At 36.4% G+C, this 22,129-nt stretch overlaps 1 protein-coding gene and 1 long non-coding RNA gene across 3 annotated transcripts in view; one reads left to right on the top strand and one right to left on the bottom strand.

Annotated features, from left to right (window-relative positions):
• Positions 1 to 18,539: 18,539 nt before the first annotated feature.
• LOC310718318 overlaps positions 18,540 to 22,129 on the bottom strand; it is a 198,226-nt gene continuing 194,636 nt past the window's right edge. Inside the window, exon 3 of the long non-coding RNA XR_014531095.1 lies at positions 18,540 to 18,751. This is a non-coding gene — a long non-coding RNA (uncharacterized lncRNA). The remainder of the gene's footprint in view (positions 18,752 to 22,129) is intronic.
• The window catches only part of hs3st1l2 (heparan sulfate (glucosamine) 3-O-sulfotransferase 1-like 2), a 31,621-nt gene continuing 29,325 nt past the window's right edge, over positions 19,834 to 22,129 (top strand). Inside the window, exon 1 of one of the 2 annotated variants that reach the window (XM_083527047.1) lies at positions 19,834 to 20,266. The gene's annotated coding sequence lies outside the window, so the exon portion shown is untranslated. The remainder of the gene's footprint in view (positions 20,267 to 22,129) is intronic. The other variant, XM_083527048.1, reaches the window with a different exon arrangement.

Raw genomic sequence — 22,129 nt, 5'->3', positions numbered from 1 at the left:
CAACATTTGCTTTAAGTTGTCCATTATATTGTGTATTGCCTTAAACACATGAAGTAGCAAAATCTGATATTATATCTGTTTTTATCCTTCAAAAATAATCATATATTGTGCTCTTTAAAAGCACCAATATTTATGTGAGCAACATCCTAAAACATGTTGTTAATATAAATCATAACATATTATAATGTGATAATGATATTAATGATGTAATATATTGTCATACTGATTTATAGAAAAAAATACTTTCATACTTTCTTTTTCATCTTTCATCTTCAAAGGAAATTTGCTGTGTATCTAAATTTTAATCATTAAAGTTTGCAAAATAAATGTGCACATATTCCAAGTTAAAAGACTTTACTGCATAATTAGAAGATAATTAGAAGATGTTGAAACTGACAAGAAAGGAAATCATTAAAGTTGTTTATCCAATTATATTTAATTAATTTAAACTCTTAGGAAAGAACCTAGTTTTAATCACATTTCTATGATTCTATCAATGCGAAAATTGATATAACGACACATAGACATCCCTTATGTTTGTGATTAGACTCTAGTTAGATCATCCAGACTTATGTAAACCTGTAGATACCCAGAGGTGTTCATTCTGCAAAAAAAAAAAAAAAAAAAAAAAAAACCCTACAAGAGGGAGAATGAGAATGGAGGTGATATAATAAATTTTTGATGTGTTCCTCCATGTTCCCTCAGCCTAGTGTTGTAATATTGATGTGCCATGAGTCCTGTAGGTTGTGCTCCTAGCCCTAGAACAAAACATACACACATACACGCATATACAAATACACAAAAACAGGAATATGTTTGTGGCTGTACAGTACAATGACCTTAATTCTGTCTAAATAAAGGACAATATTGACATCAATATTGACATCAGTGTTATCTCATACTGAAACAAAACAAACACTTAAAAATCAGTGTTTGGAATGCGATGTACTCTTGTGTGCCTGGAAAAGACACCTAGTCCACAAATGCTGCTTTCTCAAGAACCATACATTTTTTCAGTAAATCTGTACAATTCTCAGGCTACTTTACAACCACAAACCAGCACCATTACCAATAGTGCCTAAACTGCCATATTTAGCATGGAGACTCCTGATATATGCGGTCGGTTTTATTAGTGCACTTAACTTTCAGTGTAAAATGCAGTATGCACAGCTGATGTCAACAGTCACTTTACAGGAAGAAGTAGATAGTGAGGCTTAGAGCCAAGCTAATGCCTAAGCCTGTATGATTTATTGCTGTTGTATGCAGTAATATTGTCCCTATTACTGGAAAGTGCTTTAATAGTGCAGTTACAGTAAATCATTTTACTAAGAAACAAATATCTCATCATCAACTTGGACGTTCCTCATCATCCCCTGAAATGCTCATTAAAAAAGAAAATTTTATTAAAAAGAAAGCAGAACATTTATTTATCTAGGCTTTGACCGTTTAATGTGGTTTTTGGCTTTAAGTTATTTAGGGGAAGTACACGTCTTCTCAAGATAAACCAGTGGCCTCAGCTTAATCTTAAAGCATTGAGCAAGACACTGACATACACACATGGAGGAGACAGAAAGAGAATGAATACATTCTAGCACGATGTCTGCACATAAATGCTACTCTATGTCAAATAATATTGTTTTCCCAGTAATTTATACTAAATTTGTGTTCTTTGTGATTAGATTGGATTGACTATTTAATTTTCCCATATATCAAAATAAAATATTCCTTCTGTTGTTATATTTAAATATATTTTACTGGGTACCAGTCTTAAACAGTCAGGATCATGCATACTTCCTGCTTCTGTATGAAAGCCAGATAGTTACACTGACAGGAGGACAAAGTGCCCAAGTTTTACAGCGAGGGGGGTTTGGGGGAACTTTGGGTTCTTCAGAGAACAGGCATCTATAAAGTGACACAATTTACACACAGGTCAACTCCATTTAACTAATTAAGTGGCTTTAATGACAGCTAGAAATTTAGGGGGCTTTACAACAAATGTGATGAATTCATGACATATAATCACAATTAATTCCAGTTCCAGGTTGTAACAGTTAAAGCAACAGTTATTTCTGCCTCTCATTCAAACTATTTTCCAAGCACAATGCATTAAATCATTTAGATCCAGGTCAAGAAATTGGTTTTATTATTTAGTTTCTACAGAATGAGGTAAAAAATTAAAGTTTGCAATTATATTTGCAATACTGCAAACATAACCACCTAACTGATGGGTGATGTCTGAAAGAAACAGCCAAATTTACATAAAATAAAAGATACAATTAAAAATAAGAATATTATACCATAAAAATGAATGTAGTTATTAGCCATCACTTGAAGTACAGAGTACAGTAGTTTTGTGTAATTACACACCCTGTAAATGTCCTACATTTTAAATGAGAATGCAAATGTTAAGGGCAAATGGGCTACAGCATCAGAGGACTGCATCTGGTCCCCTTCCTCTCAGCCAAGAGGAGGCATCTGAGGCACTGAAGGTCACTGAAACTGGACAGTTGAAGTTTGGACAGAGACCAGGCAATGTTTGTACCAATGCTCGACTGTCAAGGTTGCTGAGCTTCGTCCACTGTAGATTTAGAATCCTGCTTTTGGCTGATATTTATTCAGCCTTAAATCTCAGGCTTATATGGTCAGCGGGGATTTTAAAGCTCATTTAAAAGTAGAGAAACAGAAAAAGAAAAAGAAAAAGTTGTTTTGGTAGCGCATGCATTAACATGTTGCTTTAAGGGGAAAATACTTCAGGGAGAACATTGTATTCAGAGGTGTTGTTGATGAAAGGAGGATGGAAACTAATGCCCCAAATGTGCTAGTGGGTTGTGTTCAGCACAAATATGATCCATACCTACTGTAGATGCACAGCATGAATGCAGCCACTGAGGAATTGTAGAATGGAAACTCAAAATGCCTCCTGTTCTTCAGTGTTTATAATGAAAATCAGATAAAAACAATAGTTTTAAGCTGATACTTTTAAGCATACCTATTATATGTCAAGTCAAGTCAAGTGGCTTTTATTGTCATTTCTACTATACACAGTGGTACACAGTACACAGTAAAAACAAGACAACGTTTCTCCAGAATCCTGGTGCTACACTAAACAACATAGAGCTACAACACAACACAAAGCTACATAAAGTGCATCGAGTGCAACCTAGTGCAACAGTGAAGACAAAAAACAGTACAGACAGACAACACAAGACAACACAAGACAAAACACATAACCCAAGATAGCGCTGACCAGTAAACCTACTGTCTACTTCGATTATACAGTACTGTGCGAAGAGAACTGTAAAAACTACATGATGAGAAAAGAAAGAGATGACACTCTTTTACTGAGGAACAGGTGTGTGTGTGTGTGTGTGTGTGTGTGTGTGTGTGTGTGTGTGTGTGTGTGTGTGTGTGTGTGTTATACAGTAAGAGGTGGAAGTATAATGTGAAACAGATGTCGATTGTCTGAGCCACATGAAGGTTGACAGATGCTTAGAACAAACACCTGCGTTTATATCTTTAGGGACCAGGCCTCCATCACCAATTAGTTCAACCGGAAAGCACACACACACACACACACACACACACACACACACACACACACACACACACACAGACACACACATGCACACACACACATGCACATACAATAAGAGAAAATACTGTTACATTATGGAAAATACACTGAAGTATCGATGTTAATGATATTTTAGATATAAATCAAGTAATAAGAAACTGTCCAAAAACCCATAATAAAAGTAAAATTTGTAATTAAATAATGAAAGAATAAGTAATTTGGATTGCATTAGCTTTGTTCTGCTTGCTAAAACTGCAGTATTGTAGTTTGAACAACTCTATTAAACAATAGAGATTTTTTTTTGTTTCTTTTACAGACATGGCCATAATGTGTAACAGCTACCTGACCTGGAAAGTCCAGTGACCTCTTGTTTTCAACACTACATGGAAGCTGGAAGAGGACATTTGCTCCAGAGAGGATCACACACACTTCCCCCATGCCATAAGAGAGACATACAGACTCCCTGCTGACCGCCCCGCTTGACGACAGCCCAGAGGTCTCTCCCGGCAGACTTTAGTCCTTTACCTCCAGTCTCTCCCTGCACACTCATTACAGTTATCATCATCATCATCATCGCATATGAACCATTGTGTGAAAGAAAGGGACCTCAGCCTGTAACATGGTGAAAACGCATTACTCTCATTGCTAGAGTAGAGCTCAACCTGTGCTTAGCATTTTTCACTTACTTTAAAAGGAACACCTGCACCTGATCTTTTATGCAATTATACAATTAGCAAGTGATAATGCATAAAATCATGCAGATACGAACCAAGAGCATTAGTTCAATGTTCATGTCAAACATCTGAATTGGTAACTTTGGTGACTTTGACCATGGAATGGTTGTTGGTACCAAATTAGTTGTTTTGAAAATGTAACCGTTCTTGCCTGCTTTGTTAATAAAGAAAAAAAAAGAAAGAAAGAAAGAAAGAAAGAAAGAAAGAAAGAAAGAAAGAAAGAAAGAAAGAAAGAAAGAAAGAAAGAAAGAAATTGTATCTGTATTTGCATTTAAAACAAATAATCTGTTTATTTTGATTTATGTTTTAATTGTACTATAATATTGTAAATGGTTACTACACAAAATCTTTTATAAAAAGCCTATGGTATATATGTGATGCCTTGATATGAACAAATAAAAAAAAAGATAAAGGAAAAGCCCATGTATCTAAATCAAGCTGGCCAATAACAGGAATATAAGTGGGCTGGATCTCAATAAACCCACATGCTGTGAGTCCTGCAGCTGGAGAAAAGTGGAGGAGATTAATGGGTGTTTTTTTAGCCCACAACCTACCATTATTAGGAGCTTTTGAGGCAGTAGTAAATGCAAATGACACATAAAAACAACTGGCACATCACAGACAACTGGGGACATAATAAACATGTTCCTGAAGGAAAGAGCTTTTCAATTTACATAAAATGCCTGTTCAATTCGATTCCAACTGTAATTTAAGTCGGCAAAAAATGAGGGAGAGCGGTCATTTGCAAAGTAGACAAGCAAGATAAACATAAAAAAAAAAAAAGACAAAACTCTCACTCTCTCAGTCACCAAATTTCAGTAAGCACTTTATTCTTTTCAGAATCATAGTAAATTCATGGACACAGGAAACATGCAAAAAAAAGAAAAAAATATATATTACTGGACAATTACCTTAGTCAATAAAAAAGAAGAAATATAGCACAAAAATTATAATTATCTATGAAATAAAAACGGCAATAGAATCAATAAGAATACATTATAAGTGTTATACATTTAGCTAAAACAAAATGTCTATTATATTTTAAATAAACAGATAAACAGGAGTTTAACATTCAGAGTCTTTGATTGAATGTTTGAAGCAGAACCTCAAGCCAATGATGCATTAACCAATAGTTTTTATTTAATACAATATAATTACATTATAATAAAAAATAAATTTAATACATTACAGCAGTGAGTGATGCTCTCTGACGACAGCGACTGCCATGTATTGATAAACAGAGCAGAACTCCCTGGTCTTGATCAAAGCTCACAATGCAAACAGGTCTTGCCATGAGTAGCTCTAAATAAATCACAGCACCATCACTTTTGTGTTGATTTATTTTGCATTGAACGGTCGTGCTGGAGAGGCCTGCTAGGAGAAGAAGAGCAAATGATGTACAAATTACACAATTTTTTCTTGTTTCATCAATGAGATAATGATATATTGTGATATTTTTCTGATGTTTTTAGTCTTACTGATTCTTGACTTATTTATGTGTACACTACATTCATGGAATTTGCAGATAGCCTTATGCAAAGCAAATTACAAACAGACTAAGAATATATGTAGTCGAGAATCTCTTTTGAGAAGGAATATAGTTAGAATTGCAAAAGTTGTTTCTGTTGTTTTTAATTGAATTGCAAAATTTTTTACTTCGGCAAAAGGTAGGACCAGCACCATCACCTCAGAGACCTCATTACATCTCGCACTGCACCATGCTGTCTGAGATCCTCCAGCACTGCTTGAATGATACCACCTTCTCTCAGAATGAGAGGTAAGTATACTTCAAGGCTATAATCATAATAAAATAATACTGGTGGTCACTCCAGCCAATGTAATTTGCCTCTGTTCTGGCACTGAGGTGGTGGAATGAACTTCCCCTAGATGTCCGTACAGCGGAGTCCTTGGCTATCTTCAAGCGACGATTGAAGACTAACCTCTTCCTGAAACACTTAAATTTGCACTTTCTAAGTTTGCTTTGTAGAATTTAAGAGTTATATTTATATTAAGTTTGTAATCTTGCATAGCAGTGTAGATTTATTCATTGCTAGAGACTCAAAGCACTTTTGTACGTCGCTCTGGATAAGGGCGTCTGCTAAATGGCGCAAATGTAAATGTAAATGTAAATGTAAATGTAAATGTAGGGATGGAATTTGTTTTCACTACCTAGATGCCAGGACAGAGTAGAGTCTAGAACCGGGGTCTCCAAACGTTTTTCTGAGTGGGCCACATAATTTTTCCTTTTTTTTACTGGGGGGGTCAGTCTGTAACAGAAAATTACATTGGCTGGAGTGACCACCAGTATTATTTTATTATGATTATAAACTAATGCAAGATTAGTTTATTATTTTGTTATGCACAATACAGATAAATTAGCATTACATTTCAAGATATATATAACCTATTAAAAGAGCATTATTACCATCATAATGACATGGTTTCATATTCATTGCTATTGAAATCAAAACATTAGGCATGTTTTATAGACATGTTAATAACTAAGAGAAAATTTAGTTTGAAGCCAACCTTTAGTTAATCAAATGCAGATATGATATGAGTAAAATATATATTTAAAATGACATTTTCAAAAATATGCCTATGGCATTGTTCTAAGGACTATTCCAAATGTGGCCGTGGGCTGTTTTCGGACTATGGGCCATAGTTTGGGGATGCCTGGTCTAGAAGAATGCCTTCTTTTACCCTGAGAGATGATTAAACCAGCTAAGTAGTGGTAGAGAATCAGAGGGAGCACACTGCAATTAAAAATTTTATGCAGGCAGTTAAAGGGGCATAGCAACTGGGAGGTGTGGGAGAACTTATGAAACTCACAAGCTGCATTCTGGATCAGTTGCATAGGGTGAATGTCCCTCTGAGGCAGCTCTGCCAAGAGCAAGCTGCAGTAGTCCATTTTAGAAATGACACGGGACCAGAGAAGTGACCGAGTGGCCTGTATGGATCAAAATTGTCAGATTTTTCTGATGCTGGAGAAGTGAATCTATCCGATTGGCAATCTGAAAGAAAATGGAAAATTGATTGCCCAAGGTTACCCCAAGGTTGCACACAATGATCAAATGTAAGATCAGAGAGTCTATAGATATCACAAATTTCTGATATAGGGAGGTGTCATCCATTATGAGCTGTCATCCATTATGAGACCTCCGACAGACATGGCAAAATCTCAGCAGAAATATTGGTGTCTGAGGGAGAAATGAGGGAGGGGATGAGTTGAGTGTCATAGCAGTGGTATGAAATCCCATGTGTGGATATGACCTCACCAAGAGAGTGGGTATAGATGGAGAACAGGAGAGGACCAAGTACTGAGCTTTGTAAAACAGCACTGACTCCCCTTTACCTCACCTGATATAAGGTATTAAGGTGTCTATTTATTTATTTATTTATTTATTTATTTATTTATTTATTTATTTATTTATTTATTTTTTACATTTATGAAAGTGCTTACTGTTACTTTGCACAATCCAATTTGTACATTTTATGTTTTCCAATGTAGAGGATTTGCCCCTTACAGTTCTCTGTTACATAACAAAACTGCATCATTGATCTTAATTTTAAGAGAGAAAAAAATTTATAGTCAGAATTTAAATTTAAAATGTCATTTCCATTTCCTGGGACAATCATATAATTGTATATAAAAAGATCTATATCATTTAAACACATTTTAAAGGTTATTTGTATCAAATATTGAAGTTTGTATCAAATATAGGATGCCTTTAATAAAAATGTAATACAGATTTTGAGTTTTTTTCTTATGCAAAAGAAGATTTAGCACTAGTCATGTGGCTTTCCCCCACAATTTTTTTTTTCATTAACTTCATGATGTACTATAATATATCTTGAATTTCTTCTTCTCCATTCCTCTTAGTATATTTCTTTTTTTTCAGTCTATAAATCCTGATGTCATGGGCCATGATTTAACAAGAAATGGATCCATGGCATAAAGTTCAAGCTCCCTAAGCTAATCTTAAATTGTGGTGTGTGTTCATGTTATTTATGTTTCTTTATCACTGCCAGATTTCAAGCATGCATTCACACATCCACACAGGAACACACTTCAAGTAGCTTATTATGTCATTGTTGGGGCTTTTAACTTTTGAAGGTCTAAAGAGTCAAGCAGAGGAATGAGGTGAAATTAGCATGTTTTTGGAAAATAATATGCTGCAAGATGGGGGAAGAAATTACCCAAATGTATACTCTAAATAATAAAAATTATAAAAATGTAATCTTCACTTACTTATATAAAGTGAATTTAATGATAGCTACAGAAAATCAGATGCTGTTTATAAAAACAAGGTTATTATTTATCGTGCATAAACGTCAGTGTGTATATTCCACTAATTAATGTGTATAAGCACTTTCACAGTTTTTCTCTCAAACACATGCACACACATACACAAACATCCCAGTGGACCTGCACTAGTGTCTTGGGAGCGCCAGTCACTGTGCCTGTGTGCTCCTGAATGACGTCTATGAGAGGTCTGGTGTGATCAGTGGGAAATGTCACAAAACACACAGGTGATGCCGTAGGAGAAGAAAACCCCAACCTCAATTTTTTTTTTTAGCACAGAAAAGAATTTAAATCAGTGTTGCTATTTTATTAATGTTTTAACACAGAAGAATATATTGTATGTAGAAAATTGTTGCAAATGTGCCTGTTCAGGTAGAAAAAAGAACACTGCCAGAGGGTGTTTCAGATTGAGGTGACAGCGTCCACACTAAGGTAATTGTCTAGCGCTCCCACAGCGCTTGTCACCTGCCCCACTGAGAGAGTGTGGCAAACACAATTGCCACTCTGGCCAACACTGGAAAAAATAACAGTTTGCCAACAGAGCAGGTCAACATCATGACCCATATAGTGCATGCCTCAGCAACCCTTTTGAAAATTCAACTACTTTATGATGGGTTCTAATGTACAGATATGACACATTTTCATAATATAAATTTCCAGCAAAAAACAATAAAAATCAGTTCAATGTGGTACTTCACTGATATTTATGGTTAGTAAATAATTGTGATAATCACATATTTAACTGGTTTAATGTGACATCTTATTGTGAGTGTGGCTATTTTTTGTGGTAGGGATGTACCACTGCTTTTATTTGTATATTTTTCAAATAATATGTATCTGTACCCATCTTGAGTGTAGACATTTTTCTATATAGATATGCATGCAACCATATTAAATTATACCTGCCCATGACATATTCAAACTATTTTTTCAGTTTATATTTTCCAGAGCATAGTTCTAAACAAACTAGCAGCCTAATGTAAACCAGCACAACCCTGGCAACCCTGTTATCCACCCATTTATTATACACTTCGTGTTGAATTTGAGTCCTGATGCACAATCGAGTTCCAACAAGATGCATTGTGAATTTTTCCTACAAGCTTTCTAAAGAGAAAAAAGTGATTTCTATTAGTTCTATTTTAAGTATTACTTATATTATTCATACTCATACTCATAATTATAATCAGTTATATCCATAATCAAGGGTGATGAAATGGAGCGCCATCTTTTTTTATTACTTTTTTTACCTGTAAAAAGGGGAACCTTTATTTTCAGCCCTTACTCTTGACTACAACCCTTCATAAAAACAATTAAATAAAGAAGAACATGCCATTTTCATTACACTTCTAAATATGTAGGCTGTCTAGTTTGCTAACTAGCTAGTTTTCAGGATCTTGATATTATCAAGTATTGGCATTATAGTTTTTACCTAGTAAGTAGTACCTACATAGTAGTACCATTTACTGTGGCACTTTTGTCAAAAATAAAGTGGATATTTAGAGTAAAGCTATCTTCTTCATCATCTTTTTCTTCCTTTTCTACTTCTTTTTTTCAGCTGCTCCCTTTAGGGTCATTCAATTCAATTCATTTTTATTTGTATAGCGCTTTTAACAATGAACATTGTCTCAAAGCAGCTTTACACAGATAATGAGGTGATAAAAAATGAATATGTTCTTTATAAGTGTAAGTTTGTCCCTGATGAGCGAGCCGGTGTCGACTGTAGCAAGGAAAAACTCCAAAAGATGGCATAAGGAAAAAACCTTAAGAGGAACCAGACTCAAGAGGGAACCCATCCTTGTCTGGGTTGTACTGAATGTCCAATTATTGCAGATATATGTGAGGTACAGTGATGGGGATCAGAAGCAAACTGTAGTCCTGAGTCAATGTAGCAGACTGTTGACATTAACTACAGTCCAAATCCATCCTCAAAGCTCCCGTTCTTACTCCGGAATTCCATGGAACCACCCAAGGCATTGATCAGAAACCTACCCCAGCTGCACAGAGTGACCTCCAATCGAAGAGAACACTATCCAGAGGCAGGCCTGGACGAAGTGGGAAGATCCACGGAGGGGAGAGGGGCAGGAACAGTGGTCACTGGAACCTCAGGAGCATGTTTAACGAGAGAGAGAGAGAGAGAGAGAGAGAGAGAGAGAGAGAGAGAGAGAGAGAGAGAGAGAGAGAAGAGGGTAACAGGAAGGAAAGGATATGGATTATTATGTGTCTTTATTGTTGTATGAAAGTTAATGTCACTGTGCAGTTTGGACTCCGGCAAGACTTGATATGGCAGCATAACTAAAAGGGAGAAACAGAAGGTAACACAGACATGAGGGATCTCTGGGATAAGAGACGACCCACCACACCACCGTCAACAAACCTGAGTGAACGTGTAAGAGTGAGGGGACGACAGCATACAAATAACTTAGTTCACCAAACACTCTTTATCCATGATCCCTCCAGATCTGCTCCTTTAGATAAAAAAAATCTACTGATAAAAGACTTGACTTAATAAATACGTTTTCAACCTCGACTTGAACATTGAGACTGTGTTTGAGTCCCGAACACTGATTGGAAGGCTGTTCCATAACTGTGGGGCTTTATAAGAGAAAGATCTGCCCCCTACTGTAGTCTTCATTATTTGAGGTACCAACAGATAGCCTGCACCTTTTGATCTGACTAGGTGTGGAGGATCATACTGGTACAGAAGTTCACTCAGATACTGTGGTGCGAGACCGTTAAGTGCTTTATATGTCAGTAGTAGTATTTTATAATCAATATGAGATTTAATTGGGCGCCAGTGTAGACTGATTTAAACAGGGGGGATGTGGTCATATTTTCTAGATCTAGTGAGGACACTTGCTGCTGCATTCTGAACTCACTGAAGCTTATTTATGCACTTACTCGAACACCCAGGCAGTTAAGCGTTACAGTAGTCTAATCTAGATGTAACAAAAGCATGAACTAGTTTTTCTGCATCCTGTAATGACATCATATTTCTAATTTTAGCAATATTTCTAAGGTTAAAGAAGGCGATCCTGGAAATATTATTTACATGAGCCTCAAAGGAATAGTGATGTCCGGTTCGTGAACGAATCGTTCATTTGAACTGGTTCTTTTTAGTAAACCGGTCGAACCAGTTCACCAAATCGGACTGAATCGTTCAAAACAGTTCGCGTCTCAAATCAGTACTAATCAACAAAATTACTCAAGTTACTCACTTTTGAATGTGTATGACCGTCTATCCAGCTCAAAATAAATCAATATCCCTGAGAATGGGGTTCTTCTCTAGTTTCTCCAACAGTACACACATTAAACTGAAACATGCTGAACAAGTGATCATCACTGAGCATGCGCATACCTGCCGATTCCGAGCAGCACACATACTGCTGTTCTCGAGTCACCAGTACTGTATCAAGAACCGTTTCTTTCGGACACGTCCGACATATTACTGATACCAACGAATTGTTGATACTGAGCATGCGTGACCTACCGAGCAGTACGCGTCTGACATTAATACACACACACACACACACACACACACACACACACACACACACACACACACACACACACACACACACACACTTTTTGGACTCTGAATCAGATGCGTTCGACATACTGTAAAGGCTGGTGCTGCGCTGCTGATATATGAGCACAGGTGAACTGAGGACTTAAATTAAAAGTAAGTTTATTTACTAACAACTTAAAACATCAACGTTTTGCACATCAGTGCCTGTATTGGGTGGTTTAGTGCAAAATGTAAATGTAAGGAACATTTCTAAGATAATGATGATGATTTAATTTAAACAGATAAGCTATATGCCCTCATGCAATAGACATGACTTTATTTAAATGTGTTTAGTGTGTATGTTCATCCTCCGAGATGATATTTGGATATGCATGACGTCATGACGTAAGAACGTAAAAGAACTGGTGAACCGGTTCTTTGAAACAAACTGTCCGAAAGAACTGATTCGCAAAAAAGAATCGGACTTCCCATCACTACAGAGGAAAGACTAGGGTCAATAATAACACCAAGGTCTTTGACAGCCGTACACGCTGCAACAGAAACACCATCCAGAGATGCTACGTAATCTGAAGGGTTGCTTCTAGCTGCATGTGGTCCTAGTAAAAGTACTTCCGTCTTATCTGAGTTGAGCAGAAGAAAGTTATCAAGCATCCACTGTGTAATGTCCTTTACACACTTCTCAACATTGTTAAGCTGATCTCTCTCATCTGGATTTGCTGAAATATACAACTGTGTATCATAAGCATAGCAATGGAAGCGAATCCCATGTTTATGAATGATTTCACCCAGAGGCAGCATATATAAAGAGAAAAGCAGTGGGCCTAATACAGATCCTTGAGGAACACCAAACTTTACCTCATATAGTGTGGAGAACTCACCATTTACATCAACAAACTGATAGCGATCAGTCAAATAAGACCTAAGCCAGGAGAGAGCTGTTCCCTTTATTCCAACAACGTTCTCAAGTCTAGCAAGCAGTATAGTGTGATCAATGGTGTAAAATGCTGCACTAAGGTCGAGCAAAACAAGTAAAGAGGCAAAACCCTGATCAGAGTCCAATAACAGGTCATTTACCACCTTAACTAGCGCCGTCTCTGTGCTACCCTGTCCTCAACATCTGCCTCTTTCCAACCAACTACCTGCATGTCTTCCCTTACCACATTCATAAACTTCCACCTTGGCTATCCTCTTTTCCTTCTTCCAGTCATGTTATCAACAAATAATTCTATGGTCCATGATTCTTTAGATTTATTAAATGTACCAAAATCAGGCTTTTAGTTTTTTTTTTTTAACTGACCAGTTTATCAAGCAATCAGTAGCTTTACTCTAAATACCCATCATTCTGTTGTCTTACATTATTTCACATAGCAATTTTTAAAACCTCTTTAAAAACCTGTTTTGAAATCTGAAATCCATTAATCTTAAACATTTTCAGAGTTCTACTGCTGTGGTGGTTTGTGTTACAGAATGCCATTTCTTTTTTTTACCAGATAGCATTCCGTTTCATGGCTTTGATATACCTGATCAACAGCGTAATTACTTTACAGTACCATAAAAGTTGAGCCAGAGATTTGCATGTGATAGATACATTATATATTACATTGTATAATTACATCATACATTAGTTAGCAACATGAAAGCTTCCATAGTCTGTTACTCTCCACAGCCAAAACATACCCTTTATTTTTCTATAGCGAATCTTCCTTTCAGACATATTGCTTTATCCATGTATTATGTTTCTAGACATCTTGGCATGTTTTCAAGAAAGGAATGGGCAAAATTTGGTTTACTCAAGCTTTTCAGAAAATTGCAACACCTGATGGGGATTTAACGTCTTTTGAGAAGCGCATCGGTTTCAATGGTTTCTTTTTGTATTTAGAGTTACCCCCATCAGGCGTTGAAAACAGCAGTGCTAGAGTATGTCTCGGATCATTGTCTACTGATTGTGTTGGGCCCCTTCATTCAAGTCTGAGCATTCCTGTTCAGCTGGCTGCAACGTGCTGCAATAACACACTCAGCATGGAAGTCTCTAAGCGACAGATCACTTACTAGTGGGCATAAACACAAAACCTGTGTGCTGTACCTCAGCAGTCTAGCAATAATTAGACCCTCTCAGCCCTTCTTGATTGAGCTGAGCCTTCAAAACTAACAAAATAGGCTAAGCCACTCAAAACACTGAGTGTATGGCTTGGGAATAAAGCAATACTTAAAATGGACGGATCTCGCCAAATAATGCAAATTAATTCTGGTGTTTTGAAGCTTTTTTGTTTAAAATGGACAAGGGGCAATCAATTGTCTTTGGGTATTCACAAAGGCCTAAAGCAAATCCTGAGAAACATGACATAGTGTCTCTGTGAGCAATTTTCATCAATGCCAGAACTGCAGCAAAGATTCTTATGATTGTCCAGCATTCTCAACCTGTCATGCAGAGTCAGCAGAGAGTTTACAACCGGTTCTCTAATGCATCATAAAAGGCTTTCAGAGAGCATGCTTTCTAGTGTAAACTGTATACAGACTACTGCAAATGTGTAATGCAAAATAAATGTACATATATATGTCAAGTAAGCTTGTGATGATGATTTCTGACACAACAATCACATTTTATGCACCTATAGATTTTATTTATATGGCCTGTAAATCTCCTGTGATGTTAAAAGAAAGCATTTGCTGCTAAGTGCTTCCTGGTAAGAACCTGCAATGAAAAGCATTAACCTCCATAACAACAATCAGAGGTATAATACAGCAAGATGAGTAAATCTGACCATAAGATAACACATAGGCTTGTATTGTCATCCTCTGTAATAATTGCCCCAACCTCTGCTTACATCAAATGAGCTAAAAAATTAATTGTAATTTTAGTTAAGAATTAATTGTATAAACAATGTTGAAATGAGTGTAGCTGAAAAGAGTGATCACAGACTTTCAGTCAGCTCAAGTCTGACCATGCAGAGACATCTGCTACCAACTGTCATATTACAGTCAAAGTTACTGGGAGCAACCTCTTTTCCCCTATTCTGATGTGTGATGCTCTTGAACCATATCTGCATGTTTTATGCATTCTACTGCCACCATCTGATTTGTTCAATGGATAATCAACTACAAGTTTCTTCAATAAAGCAGAGGCAATGTTTTAAAGCAAGGAAAATTGACATTGTCTCTGCTTTGAGACAATGTGCACTGTTAAAAGCACTATACAAATAAAATAAAATGAATTGAATTGATTGGAATTATAGTGGTCAGTAAGTGTAGATTTGTGTCAAATCTGTACATTTACTGTGAAATGTTAGCCAGCTGACCAACAGACAATAGTGTTGAACAAAAATATTTCCCAAATGTAAGGAGGGAATCACACACTTCCATAGATTGCAATACAATTCCAATATACTGTACCTTTACAATTCCCTTCACTTAAACCAAGAGGAAAAAACCTGTTCCAGTGTAACAATGCCCTAGTACACAAAGCAAGCTCAGTGAAGGCATTGTTGGCCAAGGTTGGAGAAGAAAAACACAAGTGTCTGAACAGACCCTGACCTCAACACCGCTAAATGCTTTGAAGATGAATTGGACACCAACTGCACCCCAGACCTTCAAAACCAAGAACATTGCTGAATAGGCTTAATCCCAGAGTCATGCTACAATGAATGTAGTTTATCTTAACAGGAAAGGAGTACTAAATCCTGAATGGGATGTTGAACATCTTGGTTGATGGTCAAATGTTTACTAACTTTTGGGTATATAGTGCGACATATATGTGATGCATAGTTTGAAAAGTTTGACTCTTATAAATAAATTACTAAGAATATGATGATGCAAAAAAATGTGTCCAGGGGTGATTTAATGTCCTCACAATGTGTGTGTATTTGTGTATTTGTGTGTGTGTGTGTGTGTGTGTGTGTGTGTGTGTGTGTGTGTGTGTGTGTGTGTGTGTGTGTATGTCCATGTGTCAAACCTCTAATTATGGCTCACAGTTTTGAGTGACTGTTGGTTATTGGATCAATGAATAATTTATGACTTCCTAAAAGGTTGGCCTATTTTTATCCATTTTTAATTTTCATCAACACTTGTGAAAAAAAAGCCTTTGATCTTTGCTGGTTAAATCAGGTAATTTCATGGCAATTTCATCTTGCAATTTATATGTCCATATTATGCAGCTTCTAACTACATAGAGAATAGTTTAAGAGCTAAAAAATAATAGTACAGACCCAACTGCCAAATCCATCGCGCATCACAGATACAAGTGAAAGAGACTTTGTGGGTGACTTTGCGAAGAAAGAAAGCTCTAAATGAGAAGTTTAATTCTGCATCAGGTGACATAATGGGGTGAAACCTGAAATGACAAGCGAAGAATGCTACTCTGAAACTCACATAATGCTGCCTCAATGTCTTGATGCTCCAGCCGAGGAAGAATTCATAATAGCCTTTCTATCTATCCTCACACTTGACAAACAGTCTTTTTTTCAGGGTCTAAAGCCTAGAATCAGCCCACCGTCTGCGAGTTTGGGGTCTGCACTTCTTCTCTTCCTTTCAAACAAGAAACAAAAAGATGATTTAATGAAGAAAAGAAAAAGAAGCCCTCATTAAAAAAAGTAGGTAACTGAAAAACTGAAAAACAATTTAGTTGGAGCTGCATTTGAAAATATGATACCAGGAGAAGTGTAAACACCAAGAGAGTAGAGGACCACAGTAAATTACTGAAATGGCACACACATGTTTGCAAGCCTCCATGAGAGACTATGCTTACTGCTGAGGTTTTGTGCTCACGACTAAAAAGCAGCAGTTAAATAGAAATAAAGAAAGAACAAGATGGTGAGAGGCAAATCAGACAAGCTCTAAAACAAGAATGGGGGTTTGGGCTGGTCCCTAGGGTTTCAACGTAGAGGAGCAGTTCAAGACAAGTTCACCCCCCATGGAGCCTTTCCACACTGTACCAACTCCAAAAAATGGAGTCATCCAAATGTGTGGAGAGGGAGAAGGGTGTGGTTGCTGGGGTACATCTTTGCATTCTGGCTCAGCTCAGCTCATATACTCCCACTGTTATGGTTCATATGGCTGAGGCAGATTACCACTCTGAAACAGCCTTTTGTCAGGGCTGTAATGGTAAAATCTGGTTAAGGGAGAGGGAAGACTGCTGATCCAGGGACATGGTTGGAAGGTTTGCATGAAACATTGTCTCGATTATATTGGAACCAAGGTGTTTTTTTTTTTTTAGATTCAACATCGCACATAAGCTACTGCCATTCAGACAAATCATTGCAGGAAATTTCTATTATGAAAAGATTTCCCACATTATAGTGAGTTGAGGCATGGCACTCACAACAGACTGCACACAATATGTGTCTTAAAACACAATCACTAGTATTTGTTCAGACAAATCACATTACAATTGATTTTTAGTGTTTCGAAAAAATAAACACTATAAACATTTTTTATTTGAGTCACACCTAATGAAAAACAACATCACAACAACAGCAGACATTTATAAGAGATGAGAGAAATGAACAGCACTGGTATGTTATGGTTAAAATGTAAGAACTTTTTTGCATTCCTGTTGCCAGACCTGACCTGTCCTCTAATGAATATTCCTTTAATCCAGAAAGTATACAAACAATTGCAATCACTGAGGCAATGACAATACTGAAATCTAACTTGCATTTACTTGCAACAAATGAAAACAAGTTTGCAAGCAATTATCGAAATGACTAGATAGCTAGCTGTTACAGATGTCAGAAATATGATGCTATTTTCAATTTGAATGTCAAAAATATTCCTAGATCCTGGCATGGTTTACAGTGTAGGGAAATTTTAATAGCATTTGAGCTGTTTTCAGATAATGTCCAGATTAGGTGGGGTTTTCCACACTGTAGCCTCAGATTCCTGTTCTTGGATGATGGGAATAGAACCCCTATGTGGTCTTCTGCTGTTATAGCTCATTCATTTCAAGGTCTCTGAGATGCTCACTACAGTTGTAGTCATCCTTTCAGTTCTAGCCATTTTCCTCTGACTTCTTGCAGCAACAAGGTGTTTCTCTTCAAACTGGATGGATTTGGCACCATTTTGTGTACACTCTGGAAAGTAATGTTTGTGAAAATCACTAAATATCTCATTAGATTGTTGCTAAAAAACCATGATAGTGCTAGATGGACAGTCTGTCATGTTGTTGTACCACAGTTAAAGTCATTGAGACAATAGATTTTAATCCCTTCCCTCACTCTGATGCTGGGGCTAATCCTAACTGAAGCTTTGATACGTGATTGGCTGATTTAATTATTAATTTCTCATAAATTATTTATTAGTTTGGGTATGTCAATTCTTTTTTTTTAGCTTTTACATTAAAATTTAATGATTGCAAATAATTATGCTTACATTACAAACAATTAAACCACAGTATACCATAATTTCCGGACTATAAAGCGCACCCATATATAAGCCGCACTGTATTTGACAAAGATTTTTATTTTAAACATAAATAAGCTGCACCTGTCTATAAGCCGCAGGTGTCTACACTAAAACTAATGAACTATACACAGGCTTTAACGAAAGACACTAAATGCAATATGTTGCGCTTCTATTAGGAGCATAGCGGTATTTTGGGAATAGCATCCCACTGCATTCTTCCGCTATTACTGCGTGTGTGTAAGACTGAGGACTATGTCCTTTTTATTTTCTGATGCTCATTTCTAAGTTTCTTTGACTAACCCGTAACGCTGTTGCTAAGAAAAATCAAAAAGCACGAGTTTTGGAAACCTGTCTGTGCTTATATGATTTCTGTTGCAACTGGAGTTAGTGAGCTCTCCCTTCACCCAGACTCAACGCGTTACAACGGCTTGTATCTAAACAGTAGCCTACCAAGTAAGACATTGTTCACTGTCTTCCTCCTTCCTTTCACAACTATTTCTCTCGGGAGTTTATCTTTTGACATCGTCGTGCGTTTAAAAAAAAACTTTTTTTCTCCCGATGCGGTGCAGCTCAGAACACAGGTGAGGTGCGTTTTTTCGTTTCCGTTCGGAAATTTCATTGGTCTAATGTTATGGGGTTCAGTTTTTTGGCTTGAAGTTTGTGAAACCGGGAAAAACCCAAAAAATTCATAAATAAGCCGCTTCGTTGTTTAAGCTGCGGGGTTCAAAACGTGGGAAAAAAGTAGCGGCTTATAGTCCGAAAAATACGGTATATAAAGAGGCTTTAAATACATTTAAAAAATCCAATCCTTTTCAGCAAAATGAAATTTTCCACAGTGGAAATCCAGAGTCTCTCCTCACAAGGTAAGGAATCCTCAGCGAATCAGTGCGGTGTTCAGAAATTAACAGAGACAATAGACTCAGATATACACACTCCTTTGTTCCAACCACATTTAAGTTATTCATGATTGTAGTCTTTTGATGGCAAACATGTTTAACTTCCCCATCCAAAACCACAAAACTGCTATCTGCATTCCAAAAATGGAGTAGCAGCTAACAAGCACACAAAGAGAGAGAAATGTGAGAAAAAGAGGAATGATTTCCTGTTTTAGGATGACAAAAGTCAAGAAAAAAGACATAAAATATATGGGGAAGAAAAAGGGTGGAAGAAGGGAGTGTGGGATAAGAGAGAGGAAAGAAGTAGAGGGAGAGGTGGAAGGAGGGAGAGAGGGAGGGAGGCTTTCCCACAGAGACGTCATGTTTGTGCTGCTTCCTTCTTCGCTCTATCTCATTCACTCAGTCACACGCTCACACTCATACAGTGTGCTGCACACACACACACACACACACACACACACACACACATACAAACACTCCACTGGTGAGCTTTCAACCAGCATTCTGCTCTCTCTCTCTCTCTCTCTCTCTCTCTCTCTCTCTCTCTCTCTCTCTCTCTCTCTCTCTCTCTCTCTCTCTCTCTCTTTCTCTCTCTCGCTCTCTCAGTCTCTCTCTTTCTTTCTCCCTCTCTCTCTCTAACACATATTCACACTTTGTCACACATACCCAATCACACAGCTTGACTCTGGTGTTGCACGAAGAAGAGAAAATAAATGTTAGAGCACAAAGAGACAGGAAAGTGAGGGATGAAATGCAGAAGGAAGACGTAAATCTTCGACTTTGCTTTACAGAGAGGTTACAGCGGGGATGTACCTCATGTCTGAAGACACTCAGGTACGTTTACACTCTCATTTAACCTCAGCAACATTTGCCTCCTTGAAACATTTGATTCAGTGCAGTTCAGTAGTATTTGCAAAAAGCTTTTAACAATAGACATTGTCACAAAGCATCTTTGCAGAAATGAAGAATTTTTAAACAAATTTTAACATTAATCCCTACATGGCATGACATCTCTGAACACTTATGCAGGTCATTTGTGTTTTTGTAGGTTCTTAGACTTTTTTCTTGATCATGTTATCTTGTGTGAAGTGAATTGTTAGCAGGATTTACTTTTAGAACTGTTTTGCACCAAATCCAGCTTTAAACCAGCTGTGAAAAATTTTTTTTTTATAAAATTGTTTATTTTTGTATTTTTTATTTTTTATTTTATTTTATAAAGGCCTGTAACAGAAAATCAACTGATATTGATATTTCTGACATTGTAGGAAATAATAAAAATTTTTCTGGACTTTAGTGTTTGGCGTTTCTTAATCATGATGAATATAAGGACATATAGACAATCACTTGCTATAAACGTTATTACATATTACCCTTCAGATTATGTTTATTTTAGGAAATAGCACCAAAAGTGTGCCAGTTATAAAAATATCTAGACAAAAAAAAATATGGAAGATGTGCTGTAAGTGTGTAGACTGAAAAACCATATATTAGGTATGATTACAGATGACAACGAAAAATTGGGTTGTAAATTTGTAGATCAACTCAAATTTTTTTTTTCTTAAAATATTTTGCTTATCATATAACACATTATATTTAAATGTAAAATTTGTAGAAACTACTGATATTCCTACACACTGGAAATACTTTTAATACACTTTCAAAATAGGAAAATCATATTACATGCAGTTTAGGAAATTATTTATTTTATATATATATATATTTGATGCAAATGCTCAGTTCTATATTTTATGTTCTTAGACAGTGTGTGTGTGTGTGTGTGTGTGTGTGTGTGTGTGTGTGTGTGTGTGTGTTTATGAAAAGTGCAAAGTTTGGATAAAGTTTAAATAAAATAAATAAAAACCTGTACCTTTTAGTACTATTTTGCTCCAAATTAAATGAATTAAAAATGTATCATGAAAAGATTAGAAAAGTACCCTAAAATTAATAAAAATTGTAATATTGCCATTATTCACATGACAGTGTTTTTATTGTTCTAAAAATATAACTACTACTACTAATAATATATATTATCATTATTAATATTATTTATTTAATTTGTTATAATAGTCCTTAGATGTTTGTTTGGTTATTTGCTCAGTAACTTACTCACATGTCTGTTTGGAAGTGTGGGAGGATTGAAGAGGGTCTTACATGTGGAGATTTACCTGGCTGTGTGTCATTCTGTGTGTGTGTGTGTGTGTGTGTGTGTGTGTGTGTGTGTGTGTGTGTGTGTACAAATATATCTAACTTGTGGAACTGTGTCACGAGACATAGATGTCATGTAAACATCACTCAAATGTAAACATTACATATTAATGGTCTGAGATTACACAGAAAATTTTGCAGTCAGAAGAATCTCAAGTTAATCTCAAAAGCTTTTCTAACCTATATAGATAGAGAGAGAGAGAGAGAGAGAGAGAGAGAGAGAGAGAGAGAGAGAGAGAGAGAGAGAGAGAGAGAGAGAGAGAGAGAGGTAAAGCACAGTCCGTTTTAGTTTTAGTTTTATGCTTTAAAGTACATTCGTGAAAAAGCAAACAGACATTCAGACTTGGTTTTTTTTTTTGGGGTCGGCAACTTTTTAAAGCTCACTGCAGTGCTGTGGTGCATTAGGGGGCATCAATGTACTTTGAAGCTTTAATAAAAGGGACATGTAAATAATAAATATTGTAATTTATGAGCAGGGAAGCACTGTAGGAG

Source organism: Silurus aristotelis, assembly GCF_946808225.1.
Source record: "Silurus aristotelis genome assembly, chromosome: 23".
NCBI lineage: Eukaryota > Metazoa > Chordata > Actinopteri > Siluriformes > Siluridae > Silurus > Silurus aristotelis.
This window is presented reverse-complemented; position numbering and strand designations above follow the sequence as displayed.